This window comes from Sapajus apella, unplaced genomic scaffold (assembly GCF_009761245.1).
Source record: "Sapajus apella isolate SASKATOON/1434 unplaced genomic scaffold, GSC_monkey_1.0 scaffold24, whole genome shotgun sequence".
Taxonomy (NCBI): Eukaryota; Metazoa; Chordata; class Mammalia; order Primates; family Cebidae; genus Sapajus; species Sapajus apella.
The window spans coordinates 8,164,005-8,179,233 of NW_022436964.1; positions in this window are offsets into that span (position 1 = coordinate 8,164,005).

Consider the following 15,229-nt stretch of genomic DNA (forward strand, 5'->3'; position numbering starts at 1 on the left):
AATCTGAGAGCCTGAGCCACAGTGCTAAAGGGTGTCAGAGGTTGTTAAGTGTTTGACATTGTTGGTGGTAGTCATGGCTGTGGTCCAGCAATTGAAACCAAAATGATCTCGCCTGGTCCCAGTGAGGCGTTGTCATTCGTGAGCAATGCCAGGCAATAGAGCAGCTGAAAGAAGCATTAGAGATGATGGGAACAGAGGAAGGAATTGATTACATCTAGCCTAACGAGTTATAGTTGGAGATGCTTGGTGAATAGAACTTTGAGGCCCCAAAAGTAAAAGTAAGGCAATCCAGTGCCTCACATGAAGGTAAAAAAAAGTGGAGTGTCCAGGACAGCCACTGGGAAGGAAGGGGCCTTGGGGGCTGGGGCTTGTTCAAGTGCAACTTAGTAGAAGTAAGGAAGCTATGCGCTTTCTTCCGTAACTTTCTTCTCTCTAGGCTTTCCTTTCACCCGTTAATGAGCGTCATCTCATCTGACTTCCTACCGGTGAAATCTTTGAGGCCATTCCCATCTTCTAACAAAGTCGGGGCTTGTTAAGTGTTTGGTGAATTGTGTTTCCAAGTGAGTCTAAGATACCCTGTTGCAACTGTTGTGTTGGATACTGGAGAAGAGAGAATTTACTGCACCCTTGTAAAAAGCATTGGCTTCCTTGAAGATTGTTAAAAAAAAAGCTAACGGTTGCACATAATATAGGAGCCATAGACCAGGCATGGTGGCTCATGCCTGTAATCCTAGCACTTTGGGAGGCTGAGGCAGGTGGACCACGAGGTCAGGAGTTTGAGACCAGCCTTAGCCAACATGGTGAAGCCCCGTCTCTACAAAAAATACAAAAAAAAAATTTAACCACGTGTGGTGGCAGGTGCTTGTAATTCCAGCTACTTGGGAGGCTGAGGCAGGAGAATTGCTTGAACCAGGAAAGTAGAGGTTGCAGTGAGTCAAGATGGCCCCATTGCACTCCAGCCTGCCCAACAGACCAAGACTGTCACCAAAAGAGAAAGAAGGAAGGAAGGAAGGAAGGAAGGAAGGAAGGAAGGAAGGAAGGAAGGAAGGAAGGAAGGAAGGAAGGAAGGAAGGAAGGAAGGGAGAAAGGAAGGAAGGAAGGAAGGAAGGAAGGAAGGAAGGAAGGAAGAAGGAAGGAAGGAAGGAAGGAAGAAGGAAGGAAGGAAGGAAGGAAGGAAGGAAGGAAAGAAGGAAGGAAGGAAGGAAGGAAGGAAGGAAGGAAGGAAACTGGAGGCAAGCCACCCTGGGCAGTCAGTCAGCTTCATTTTACCCCTGCCTAGTGCATCTTGTGCTCTCGGGTGCAACTGATTGGCAAAAATTGATAATATGATCTTGACTGATATTTCTAAAACCTCACAGCTACAGAGTTGAGTATGCACAGTATGTACTTTGTAGAAGTGGAATTCTGCTCATGGTAGCAACACCCATGTGAGCTTGAGCTGGCATCTGATACTAATGTACTGGGTAGTGTGTGGCTTGAAACGGAGAAAGGGAGTGAATAAAACAGGTGTTCCACATGTGTCTAAAACATAGTTGTAACAACTGAACAGCACTTTTCCAAAGCAAAAGGTCTTTGCAATATACATAAATTCCCGGTTATCTGAACCAGTCAGAAAATAAGGCTAGGATTTTTTTTTTTTTTTTTTTGGACAGGGGTTCCCTCTGTCACCCAGGCTGGAGTACAGTGATCATGGCTCACTGCAGTCTTGACTTCCCAGGCTCAGGTGATTCTCCTGCCTCAGACTCCTTAGTAGCTGGGACCACAGACATGCACCACCATGTCCAGCTAATTTTTGTATTTTTTGTAGAGACGGGATTTTGCCATGTTACCCAGACTGGTCTTGAATTCCTAGGCTCAAGCGATCCTCCTGCCTCGCCCTCCCAAAGTACCAGGATTATAGACGTGAGCCACTGTGCCCGGCCAGATGACATTTTACGGGAAGCACTGTTGATTGTCTACTCTACTCAATATCCAGTCTTTCCCTCTTTCTCAGTAACAAGAACTCAAGATCGTGGAATCTGGTGCTTAGCTATAAAATGATGTTTTTAGATATTTTTACAGATAAGAGCACCAATTATAAGGGCACTTATTTTCTTTCTTTTTTTTTTTCTTTTTTGAGCTGTTCTGTGGCCCAGGCTGGAGAGCAATGGTGAGATTTTGGCTCATTGCAACCTCTGCCTCCCAGGTTCAAGCAATCACCTGCCTCAGCCTCCTGAGTAGCTGGGACTACAGGCACGTGCCACCACGGCCGGCTAATTTTTTTTTTTTTGTATTTCTAATAGAGACTGGGTTTCACCGTGTCAGCCAGGAAGGCTTTGGTCTCCTGACTTTGTGATCCGCCCGTGTTGGCCTCCCAAAGTGCTGGGATTACAGGCGAGAGCCACCATGCCTGGCCTCCAATAAAGTCTTTCTAAGGGGCCTGAATTGACTGGGAAGCACATGGTTTGTGCCCTTCCCTTATTTATTTTCATCCTGCATTGAATGCTAAGGTAATGGTTGGAGTTGCAGCAGCCATCTTGCGACCTTGAAGCAAGCATGAGAATGGAAGTCATAAAGTAAGGTTGTTGGACAGAAAGAAAGAACCTGCATCCCAGATGGACCTGGCATTGCTATGCCATCCCCAGACTGCCTTATCTCTGTGAGGAAGAAAAAAACAAACAAAAAACCCAAATATCTCTCTTGTCTTAACACTGTCATTTTTGGTTTCTGTTACTAGTTGCCAAGATCAATTTTTTCTTTAGGATATTACATGTAACAAAGTTATCTCAACACTATGGAGATCACAAACTTACTTTAATTTTGTGTATATTTTAACTTCTTGTTTCAGATTTGATGAAAGCTAAATTACAAGAGTTCTTATGGGAGAGCATATGTTTAAAATGATGTCAAAAACTCCCTGAAAAAAGGTGAAGACACCGAAAATAATTTTCTGAACATATTTTAATTTTTTGTTCCTCTTCCTTTTATAATTCCAAGTCACATCAGGATCTTTTGTTTTGTTTTGTTTTTGAGACAGGGTCCTTCTCTGTCACCCAGGCTGGAGTTCAGTGACTCAATCACGGATCACTGCAGCCTCAACCTCACTGGGCTAAGGTGACCCTCCCACCTCAGCCTCCTGAGTAGGTGGGACTACAGGCACACACCGCCGTGCCTGGACCACTGTGCCTGACGAGGTTTTGTATTTGTTATAGAGATGGGGTTTCGCCATGCTGCCCAAGCTGGTCTCAAACTCCTGGACTCAAGTAATCTGCCTACTTTACCCTCCCAATGTTCTGAGATTCTAGGTGTGAAGTGACTGTGCCCAGCCTACACCAGGAACTTTAATGCCTTACAGACACATTAGGAACATCATACATGGAAATTTTGGCTAATAGAGAGTCTCATTTAATTGAGTGTCACCAGAGAGGGCTCTGTGTAGTATAACAAAACTCCTAACTGGCCATCAGTTATCAGGCTTTTGAGAGTAACTAAGGCTCTCCAATTCTCTGTAAAGCTCTTTGCAGCTGGTTGAGTGCATGTATCCAGTAATTGTTTGTGTTTCTGCCCAAGTATCTCTGTACAAGTTATACTTGTTACTGTAATTATAGAATTTGATGAAATGTGTGGTTTGGTAACTTTATGAAGCAGAAAGAAAAGGATTATTTCTATGAAAACTAAGTTGAATGCTTGGGAAATTACATATAAATTTCCCATAAATTTTGCTTTTGGGTTAGGTGTGGGGAAGCCAATAGTACTGGGAATCTGTTAAGATAGTGCTAACAGATTGCTTTGGAAGGATGTTTAAAAGATAGTGTATTTTGGCTGGGCATGGTGGCTCACACCTGTAAGCCTAGCACTTTGGGAGGCCAAAGTGAGAGGATCACTTTAGCCCAGGAGTTCAAGACCAGCCTGGGCAACTTTGGGAGACCCTGTCTCTACAAAAAATAAAAATGAGCCAGACATAGTGGCATATACCCGTAGTCCTAGCTACTCAGGAAGCCGAGGTGTGAGTGTCACTTGAGCCCAGGAGGTCTAGCTATGGTGGGCCACGATCACATCACTGCACTCCAGCCTGGGTGACAGAGTAAGATCTTGTCTCAAGAAAAAAAAAGGGGGTGCATTTTGAGTGTGGTGTGAAAAAAATCCATGGGAAGCTCCAAAAGAATGGACCCAGAAGCAAAGGGGGACTTAGCCCTTCTTCTAAAATTGGTTAATTTATAAGTATTTAAGTATTTTAGTTGAAAATGAAACGTTTAAGTTGTATGTACTTGTTACTAATACTTCATTCTGTCAGGCAGCTTAAGTTCGCCATTCTGTTAGGATGGATAAAAGTGCTTTTGCTGTGTATATAGAATTTACACGTAGTACAGGCGTGTCAAATAAAGGAATGAAAAGCCAAGGGGATTAAACAGTGATTTAATGGACCAGGTAGCATTCCTACTACTGTGCTAGCCTATGCCACAGTGGGGGGTGGGGGAAGGAGAGGTGGGGGCGGAGGGGGCATGTGTTACTAATCTATCACAGTCCTCAGCCAGTTTCTCTGTAATATTGAAACACCAAGCAGCCACTACCAATCAGTTGGTCCATGAAAGGAAATCTCTTTGCCAACCATGGTTGAGAGTAGGAGAGTGACGTAGGTGAAAGTTACGGATTGGCACGTTGCTTAAGACCAGACAGTTTGGAATTGTGTCAGGAAGATACACAGGAGACCTTCCCAGGACATCCACCGTCACGTGGATTGCTAGGATCCATCCGGTCAAGCGTCCTCTGTAGGCGTGGTCCCTACCTCATCACTCCATTGGTGCTTCCTTCATGGGAACTATAGTGGAGAGGATGCACTTGTCAGAGAAGGGGAAAGTCATATCAGGGTATTCCCCAGAATCACTGTGGCTGAGTCACCCCTCTCAACAGAATAGTGTTATGGTTGGGCCCTGCTGGCAGAGTGTACAGTTTGACCCTGGTGTCAGCACTTCCTAGCTATGACTCTGGCAAGCTACTTAACCTCTCCAAGTTCCCATGTTAACAATAGTGGGTTTATAAGGACTGCATGTAATAATGCACGGAAGGCATGAAGGACTGGTTCTCAGCACCTTCAAATCCTCCACAATAGGGTTTCATGAACATGAATCTGTGAACTCCTCTTCAAAATGCTATGCACGTTTTATTTTTTTGTCCAGGATCTATGACTTTCATCAGATTCTTAAAGGAGCCTGGGACTAAAAGGAACGCAAAAGCAGAGCAAAACAAAGCAAGAAAAATGAAACACTTTCCTGTTTAGAGCAGTGCTTCTCAAACTTTAGTGAACCAGCTGCCGATCTGGTTAAAATGCCAGTCCCAAGGCAGCAGGTCTAGGGAGGATCAGGCTCTGTGCTCTTAAGAAGCTCCCGGTTGGTGCTGTGACTGCTGATCCATGGATCCCACTTTGAGTAGTGAGGGTTTAAAGCATCTTACTTGTTTGCGCGATTTGGGCTATTATTTTTTTTTAACAAAATACCACACACAGGGTAGCTCATAAACAACAGATATTTATTTCTCCCAGTTCTGAAGCCTGAGAAGTCCAAGATCAAGGCCCTGGCAGCTTCAGTGTCTGGTGAGGGCCGGCTTTCTGACTCCTAGACAGCCCCGCCTCTGTCTGTCCTCACACAGTGGAGGGCGCTGGAGGGCTCTCTGGGGCCTCTTTTAAAAAAGCACTAATCCAGTTCATGGGGGCTCCACCCCTATAATCTAACCATTCCCCCCAGGAGCCACCTCCTGCTACCATCACCTTGACAGATAGGATTTTAACATATGAATTTTGGGAGGACAGGAGCTTTCAGGTCATAGCAGCGTCCACATCTTGATTTTCTTCGTAGTGTGGAGAGGCACTGTAACACGGTGATTAAAAGCGTGAGCTATCAGGACAGACAGCCTAGGGATGCTTCCTGGCTTTGTCCCTTCTATAATGTTGATGAAACTACTAAACTTCTATCTCAGTTTCCTCATCTGTACAATAGGGGTAAGAACAGTATCTCACAAAGAAACTTTATCTCACAGAAACTCATCTCTACAAAAAGTACAAAAATTAGGCAGATGTGGTGGCACGTGCCTGTAGTCTCAGCTACTCAATAGGCTGAGGTAGGAAGATCGTCTGAATCTGGGCTATGGAGGCTGCAGTGAGCTGTGATCATGCCACTGTGCTCCAGCCTGGGCTAGAGTGAGACCCTATCTCTCTCTTTCTCTTTCTTTTCTTCTTTCTCCCCATCCCTCCATCCCTCCCTCCCTCCCTCTCTCTCTATCTTTCTTTTTAGATGGAGTCTTGCTCTGTCACCCAGGCTGGAGTGCAGTGGTAGGATCTCAGCTCACTGCAACCTCTGCCTCAGCCTTCCAGTAGCTGGGATTACAGGTGCCCACCACCACGCCCAGCTACGTTTTGTATTTTTAGTAGAAATGGGGTTTCATCATCTTGGCCAGGCTGGTCTTGAACTCCTGACCTCGTGATTTACGTGCTTTGGCCTCCCAAAGTGCTGGAATTACAGGCATGAGCCACCACGCCTAGCCTGAGACCCTATTTAAAAAAGTAAGAATAATAATATAAAATAAAATGTGTAGTTTAATGGATTTTGACAAATGTGTATGGCTGTGCCATCAACATCACAATCAAGAACTAGAACATTTCCATTAGCCTAAAAGGTTTCCCTGGGCCCACTGGAAGTTCCTCCTGCCCCAGGCAACCAGCGATGTGAGCACAGGGTACGTCTGCCTGTTGTTTCATGTAGAAGAAATAAATAGAACTTTACATATGTACTATTTTATGTCTGGCTTGTTTTGCTTAGCACAATGTTTGTGAGATTCATTATTTTTGTTATGTGTATCGCCAGCAACAGTAGCAGAATCTTAAAAAATAATCTTTCAGTCAAAATGTCAACCATTTATTTGTACATTATAAATTAATAATATATGCACTTTGAAACGTGTTTGTTTTTGGAAAAGCAGCTCATAGGTTAGGAGTACTACCAAGTGCTAAAATATTTGAGTAGCTATGAGTAATTGTGAAGACTGTGGATCGGTGGGAAGGCTGGTTGCAGTGCTGGCCCTACCACTGACTGTGAGTCAGAGCAAGGCCCATCATCAGCTGAGGCTCAGTTTCCCCAAGAGGACTAGTCTTTGCTGTCTCCTGAGGCCTGTCGTAGGTCTGACACACACGTGCTGTTTTGGGGATGGCCACTGAGCAGCGGGGCCAGCAGAGGGAGCAGGAGTCAGCAGATGAGCTGCAGAGTTCGGCCAGTGCCTTCAGGGGGCGCAGACACCGCCTGGTTCCGGAGATCAGCATGTCCTGCACTGGACTGAATTTTAGAGACTTATGACTTTAGATATGTTTTGTAAAGAGATTTCTCTTATCAGGTGAACTTGAAGTTTCTTCTTTTTATTTTGTAATCTAAGAAAGATCTTACTGCCAAGAAAAGAGGGGCATAAACAAATAAGAGATCTCTGATCTTAGAAGCAAATACAATAGAATCACATTCAAAATTTATTTACACTGACCTTTAAAATAAATTAACTTTTCATGGTTATTACCCTAGAGAAGAATTGTACAAAAATGCCAAAAGCGGCTTCTTTGGAGTATACAAGAGGGTATGTGTAGGTCGTATATAAATACAATGCCATTTTATATTAGGGATCTGAACATCAGGGATTTTGGTATCCAGGAAGGGTTCTGAAATCAATTTCCCTAGAATACCAAGGGATAACTGTATAGAATTGTCAAAAATAAATTATTTTATAATATGCCATAATCTACAAACAGCACTGAGTTTTTAAAAGCAGTAACTTGATTCGTGTCTGAGGCCCTCTCTGTAAGCTTGGTTAAAGGGACATTTCATCTGTGAAATTCCCCTTCCTACCATCCCTACGCATTTAGCTCACAGTTATTTCTGTTCTCTGTTTCCTTTGCTTCTGTAACCATAACTGAGATTGCACGAAATATTTGTGGTCTTATATTTGCTCCCCGTTCTTCTCTTTATAATATTGAACAACCCAAAACCAGAGAGGGGAATTAGGGTGCATGCGGCTTGCTGAGAAGCATCCTGTGGATGTTTAGGATAGCTTCAGAGTACCACGCTACCTCTCCTACAAGAAAACATTGTTTTGGAGCCACCACTTTGGTGAAAAGTTTTGTGATTTCCTAACTAACTCAGCCATACAACACATACAAATAGGGAAGGTAAATATATTATAAATGGCATTTTCCAGGCAATATTAGAAGAGTGCTAAAAAGGCAAATGGTAAAAATGAAGCCTTTGCTGAGACTCATGGAAGGAGCAGTGGGAAGGGGTTGAGGGTAGTGACATGAAAATAAGGCATGGTGGCTCACACCTGTAAATCCTAGCACTTGGGAGGCCGAGGGAGGCAGATTACCTGAAGTCAGGAGTTGGAGACCAGCCTGACCAATATGAGGAAATGTCATCTCTACTAAAAATACAAAAATTAGCTGGATGTGGTGGCATGTGCCTGTAATCCCAGCTACTTGGGAGGCTGAGACAGGAGAATCGCTTGAACCCAGGAGGCAGAGGTTGCAGTGAGCTGAGATCGCACCATTGCACCCCAGCCTGGGCAACAAAAGCAAAATTCCATCTAAAAAAAAAACAAAAACAAAACTCACTTTTTTATGTCAAAAAGTGAATTGACAAACCTTTATAGAAAAAGATGGATGAGTCATTTTAGCTCCCTCTTGTCACAGAGGAAGGAAGAAAGCAAGCATCCTGAGTATTTTTATTAAGACAGCATAACACTGATAATAAAAACCTGACCGAAAAGCACAAGGAAAAAAACCTACAGAATAACCTTACTTAAAATTCTTGATGCAAAAATCCCAAGTCAAATACCAGCACGTAGATTCTAACAGCACATTGGAAGAAAGTAAACCATGACCAAAGAAGCTTATTCTAAACATTCAGGGTGGTTCACCAGTAAGACGTCTGTACAAATAATTAATCACATTAAAATGTAGAGAAGGGTCTGATGTACAGGCTGGACTTTTATTTTTGGACGGAGTCTCATTCTGTCGCCAAGATTGGAGTGTGGTGGCACGATCTTGGCCCACTGCAGCCTCCGCCTCTTGGGTTCAAGCCATTCTCCTGCCTCAGCCTCCTGAGTAACTGGGATTACAAACCCCCACCACCATGCCCAGCTAATTTTTTGCATTTTTAGTAGAGATGGGCTCTTGAGCTCAGGCAATCCACCCCTTCAGCCTCCCAAAGTGCTAGGATTGCAGGTGTGAGCCACCGAGCCCACAGGTTGGGCTATTTTGAGGCTTTTCTGGGGCTTGGCACTCTTTCTAGATACTAGATCAAATTAAGAAGTAAAAGGAGAAAGAAAAAAGATTCGATCATATCTATAGATGCTGACAAGGTATTTGATAAAGTTCAACATTCATTCCTGAATAAAAAGAGGCAGAAAATTCTTGATTATGGTAAACAATGTATATCAAACCAAGTTGGAAGAATGTCTATGATGGTAAGTTTAAGAGATGGAAGTCCACCATTACCGTTATTATTTTAACATATTTTGTAAGCATTTTTCATAAGCTTAAGCTAATAGAATTAGATCCAAAAACAAAATAGGTGATATAAATATTAGAAACAAGAAGGCAGAATTATAATATTTATATATCTAAATATTCTAAGAGAATTATTTTTAAAAACTCTAGTACAAATAATAAGAACATACAGTAAATTGTCTGTTCACAAAAGTATACAAAATCATTATCTTTCTGCATATAAATAATATGATACAAATAATAACATAAAAATACAAAGCAAGAAATGCTAAGTACATAACGATATGCTACGATTATGTAGGATTTATAGGAAAAAAAGTATATCTTGGAATTTGGCAGTGGATTCTTAACTATGATACCAAAAGCACAATAAAATAATCAATAGGGCCGGGCAGTGGCGGCTCACGCCTGTAATCCCAGCAATTCACTGACTGTGCTTTACAGTGAAAAACAGAAGCGAGCAGAGCAAAGCCAAAAAGAAGAAATGTGTGGGTCCTGGAGGGGGATTAAAAGACACCCTGACAGATGATCCTGCAGATTACCGTGGTGATGATGAAGCAGCATCATTGTCTGGGGTAAACACCTGAGATTCATTGTCTTGCAGCCATGGAAAACAGGACGTGGCCACACAGAGTGAGGTTCAGAGCGGAAGCTTAACAGGTGAAAGAAAGGGAAGAGCTTTCTGCAGAGACAGGGCTCCTAGAGAAATGGGTTGCTGCTTCCATGGTGAAGTGCAGGAGGTTGTATAGATGAGCTTGGGGAGGCTGTATTTGATTTACATAGGACGCACAAGATGAGTCGGACCAGGTGTGCCATTTGCATGGCATGTGAAAATCTGGCCATCCCCACTCTCATCTTTTATTATGCAGATGGATTGTCTACCTGGCTTGCACCATGTTGTATGTTCCTTTACTGTGCACATGGTGACAAGGAAAAGGGAAGATGGAGTCTCCATGTTGAGCATACCCGGCCCGCAGCTAGCCCTTTTGCGTTGGCACACCTGCCGGCATTCACCCATGCGAGCTTCCAGCTTGCTTATCTCTGTCTGCAGCTCAATTTTTCAGGCTGCTCTTTGTTAGAAAAGAAATGATTTGGTGGCTGCCTTTTTGGGGGGCTGCCAAGGAATCTTTTACCTTCACTATCTGCCTAGATAACTTCTTTCTATCTCCTGTATCAATGATGGAGGATATGCACAAATTATGAAGACATCAGGTGACATTGTGCCTTTTCCTGGTATCTTCTTTAAGTTGTACACAATCCTTTCAAATCACAGAACAAGTTCCTTTCCTTTGAGTTCTGCCAGATGCTGCAATCAGAAGTGCAGTATCTTTTGTGTTGGTTATTTAACCCCGTGACACCTAGGTGTGAATGTGCAAATGAGGGAATTCAGATCTTGCTGCCAAGGGGTTAAAATCTGGAACCTCAGTTGCTACTTCATCGTAGTTCAAAACATGACAAACCTGATATTGTCATTGTTGTTATTTGATTTTATAGCAGCAGTCACTAAATTGGAAACCAAAGATTGCAATATGACCAAAAAATTATATGACATTTACCAGCACCATTCAGTAATACAGCCTTAACCATACCTCCTTGAACTGCTTCATAACTTCTCAAGAAAAGCAGTTTGCAGCAAGGGCATATGGTGTGCACCTAGTATCGAAATGGAACGTAAGGGACATGGTGGCTCACGTCTGTAATCCCAACATGCTGGGAGGCTGAGGCGGGTGGATCACTTGACGTCAGGAGTTCAAGGCAGCCTGGTCAACATGGGGAGAACCCGTCTTGCTAAAAAGACAAAAATTAGCTGGGCATAGTGGTGTGCACCTGTAATCCCAGCACTAGGGAGGCTGAGGCAGGAAAACGGCTTGAACCCAGGAGGCAGAGGCTGCAGTGGGCCAAGATGGTACCACTGAACTCCAGCCTTTTTTTTCTGTCTTAAAACAATTTAAATTTAATGATCCAAACCCTCCAACTTTGAAGCAGAAGAAGGTAAACCTCTTCCATTATTGCACTGCGTGTTGTGGAATCTCTTGGGCACAAAGGCTGTCCAGTTACTTATCAGACTATTTCTACAGATGGAGTGCTTCAAATGTGGGGGGGGAGCTCTTCACCTGTTTTTATTGGCCTAAGTGTCTGAGAAAGAAATCTTTGTTCTCCTGGGGTGCAACGGAACAACTTTACCAGAGTTTTGGCATTTCCTTTCCTTTATAAAACGTGCTCAGTAAACGGCACCAGTGAACTACAGTTTGGTAAATTGTTATGTTAACACTTGTGATACCTGTAGTGTTTTATAAAGCAACTAATTTAATAAAATCACTATTGTGAGGACTTAAAGATATAGAATAATTTCATCATCCTCCCCCCATATAATTTTTTAACATAGAAAAAAACATATAAATTTTTAACATATATATATATATATATATTTTTTTTTTTTTTGAGACAGAGTCTCACTCTTGTTACCCAGGCTGGAGTGCAATGGCGCAATCTCGGCTCACCGCAACCTTCACCTCCTGGGTTCAGGCAGTTCTCCTGCCTCAACCTCCTGAGTAGCTGGGATTACAGGCACGTGCCACCATGCCCAGCTAATGTTTTGTATTTTTAGCAGAGACGGGGTTTCACCATGTTGACCAGGATGGTCTTGATCCCTTGACCTCGTGATCCACCTTGGCCTCCCAAAGTGCTGGGATTACAGGCGTGAGCCACCGCTCCCGGCTTAACATATAATTTTTTTAACATAAAAAAAAATTCTCTATGTTACTGCTTTGTAATCAAACATTCCCCCATCCCACCCCTGGCAACCACGACCTTCTCTCTGATCCTACAGTTTTGTCTTTTCCAGAATGTCATATAAATGGAATCATACAGTATGTAACTTTTAAGGTAAAATTCACATAAGATAAAATTAACATAAGATAAAATTTTAAAGTAGGACTTTACTTTTTAAAGTAAAGTAATTAGCCTGGGCAACATGGCAAAACTCTGTTTCTACAAAAAACTAGCCAGGTGTGGTAGTGCACACCTGATGTCCCAGCTACTTGGGAGGCTGAGGCAGGAAGATCACCTGAGCAAAGGAGTTTGAGGCTGCAGTAAGCCATGGTTGTACCCCTGCACTCCAGCCTGGGCAACGCAGTAAGACCCTGTCTCAAAAAAATATGAAAATAAATAAAAATAAAAATAAAGTGAACAATTCATTGCCATCTAGTACATTGACAATGTTGTGCAATATCACCTCTATCTAGTTCTGAAACATTTTCATCACCCCAAAAGGAAAGCCCATACCCATTAAGCAGTTGCTTTCTAGTTTCCCTTTTCCCCAGCCTCTGACAAACGGCTCTCTGTCTCTATGCATTTATTGGTTCTGTATATTTCATATAAATAGGATAATACAAGATGTGACCTTTTTTGCCTGGCTTCTTTCACTTAGAATAATATTTTTGAAGTTGATCCATGTGATAGCATGTATCAGCATTTTATGCCTTTTCATGACTGAATAATATTCCACTGTATGGGTGCATCACATTTTGTTTATTTATTCATCATTAATGAATATTTGGGCTGTTTCCACTTTCTGGCTATTGTGAATAGTGCTGGTATAAACATTCATGCACAAGTATTTGTTAGAATAACTGTTTTCAATTCTTTTGCGTATATACATAGGAGGAGAATTGCTGAGTTATATGATAATTTTACATTTAACATTTTGAGGCACTAGCAAACTGTTTTCCACAGAAACTACATCATTTTACATTCCCACCAACAATGTCCAGTTTCTCCATATCCTTGCCAACACTTGTTATTTTCCAGTTTTTAAAATTATAGGCATCTTAGTGTGTGTGAAGTGGTATCTCATTGTGATTTTTGATTTATGTTTTTCTAATAACTAATTATGTTGGGCATCTTTTCATGTGCTTGTTGGTCAGTTGTATATTTTCTTTAGAGAAGCATCTGTTGAAATCCTTTGCCTGTCTTTTAATTGGGCTGTTTGTCTTCTTGTTGTTAAGTTGTGATGTTCCTTTAAATTTTCTGGATTCTAGACTATTACTAGATATTTGGTTTGTAAATATTTTCTCCCATTCCATGGGTTGCCTTTTCACACTGCTGATAGTGTCCTCTGATGCACGAAAGTTTTTAATTTTGTTGAAGTCCAACTAATCTTTTATTTATTTATTTATGAGACGGAGTTTTGCTCTTGTCGCCTAGGCTGGAGTGCGTTGGCGCGATCTCAGCTCACTGCAACCTCCACCTGCCAGGTTCAAGCGATTCTCCTGCCCCAGCCTCCCTAGCAGCTGGGATTACAGGCACAAGCCACCATGCCTCGCTAATGTTTTGTATTTTTGGTAGAGATGGGGTTTCACCATGTTGCTCAGGCTGGTCTTGAGCTCCTGACTTAAGGTAATCTGCCTGCCTCAGCCTTCCAAATTGCTGGAATATAGGCGTGAGCTACTGGGCCCTGCCTGTATTATTAACAATGAAAATTTCCTTTGCTAATTTGAGGTCTGACTCTTCCTATAATTTCTTTAGTGCGGTTTACCTGTTAAATTGCTCTTCTGGTTTTAGAGCTTTAGGTTCTCAGGTTCTTCTAACCTCTTTTTAATTTCTCCTGGCCTTTTCTTCTGTTGTTGTTCTTTCTCTTTTATCTTCTCTGCCATTTTTTTCTTTTCTGAAATTGTAATCTCTGGTTTTACTTCTGCTTCCTTTTTTTCTTTTTTGTCATCATTCATCATCCCCGTTTTCTTTGACGTCCTCATTCTCAGCTTCCCAGTGGTCCCCACTGGCAGTGCCACTGCCCCCTACCTTCTGCACCAAGGCTCCCACTAAGGACTCATCGGTACCCTGACAGTCAAAGTCCCCCACTGCTGCCACTGGGCCTGGGGGTGTGAGGGGAGAGCTAGCCAGGAGTTAGTGCTGTGGAGGGGAGCCACTCTATTCTCTGTCTTGATTGTGGTTGTGGATACTGGCCTTTCTGTATTCGGCAAGAGAACTGCACATCCAAAAAAGTACATTTTACTATATGTAAATACAAATATTAAAAATAAATGTAAAAACCAGGCTGGGCATGGTGGCTCACGCCTGTAATCCCAACACTTTGGGAGGCCAAGGGGCACAAGGGATAAGAAATTGGGTATAGTGTACCCTACTAGTGACAGGTGCACTAAAATCTCAGGCTTCACCACTATACAATTCATTATGTCACCAAAAACCACCAGTACCCCAAAAACTACTGGAATTAAAAAAATATTTTAAAGAAAGAACTATTTCCACCTGTGGCAGAGAAAATGGGGTATAGAGTCTGGACAGAAACAGACCTGGATTCTCCAGAGACCAAGGAAGCCAGAAAAGAGTTTAATTTGGTTCTATGTTAGTGTGGTGTCAAAGAGGAGTGAATGTGCTTTAAAGAAGTGTGAAAGTTTACAGTAGGTCATGAGAAAAGAGAATTAAAAAGGGAGATCTGGAGACTGTTTAATGATGTAAACCTCTATCAAGCTAATTGAACAAAGAGAGGCTGTTTCGCCGTGTTTGCCTGGTCATGGTGATGGTGATCACTGCTCGTGTTGGTTCAGCAGGCTGTCCTGCCAATCACTGCTATAGCAGGGACAGGGGACTGGTCAGCAAGTGTGCATTGCATCAGTGACGTGGAGCACATGCCCTTTCATTGGCCAGTTGGTAGTGGTTGTGTGGGGCTGGGGATCCCCCTCTTGGATCTTTATT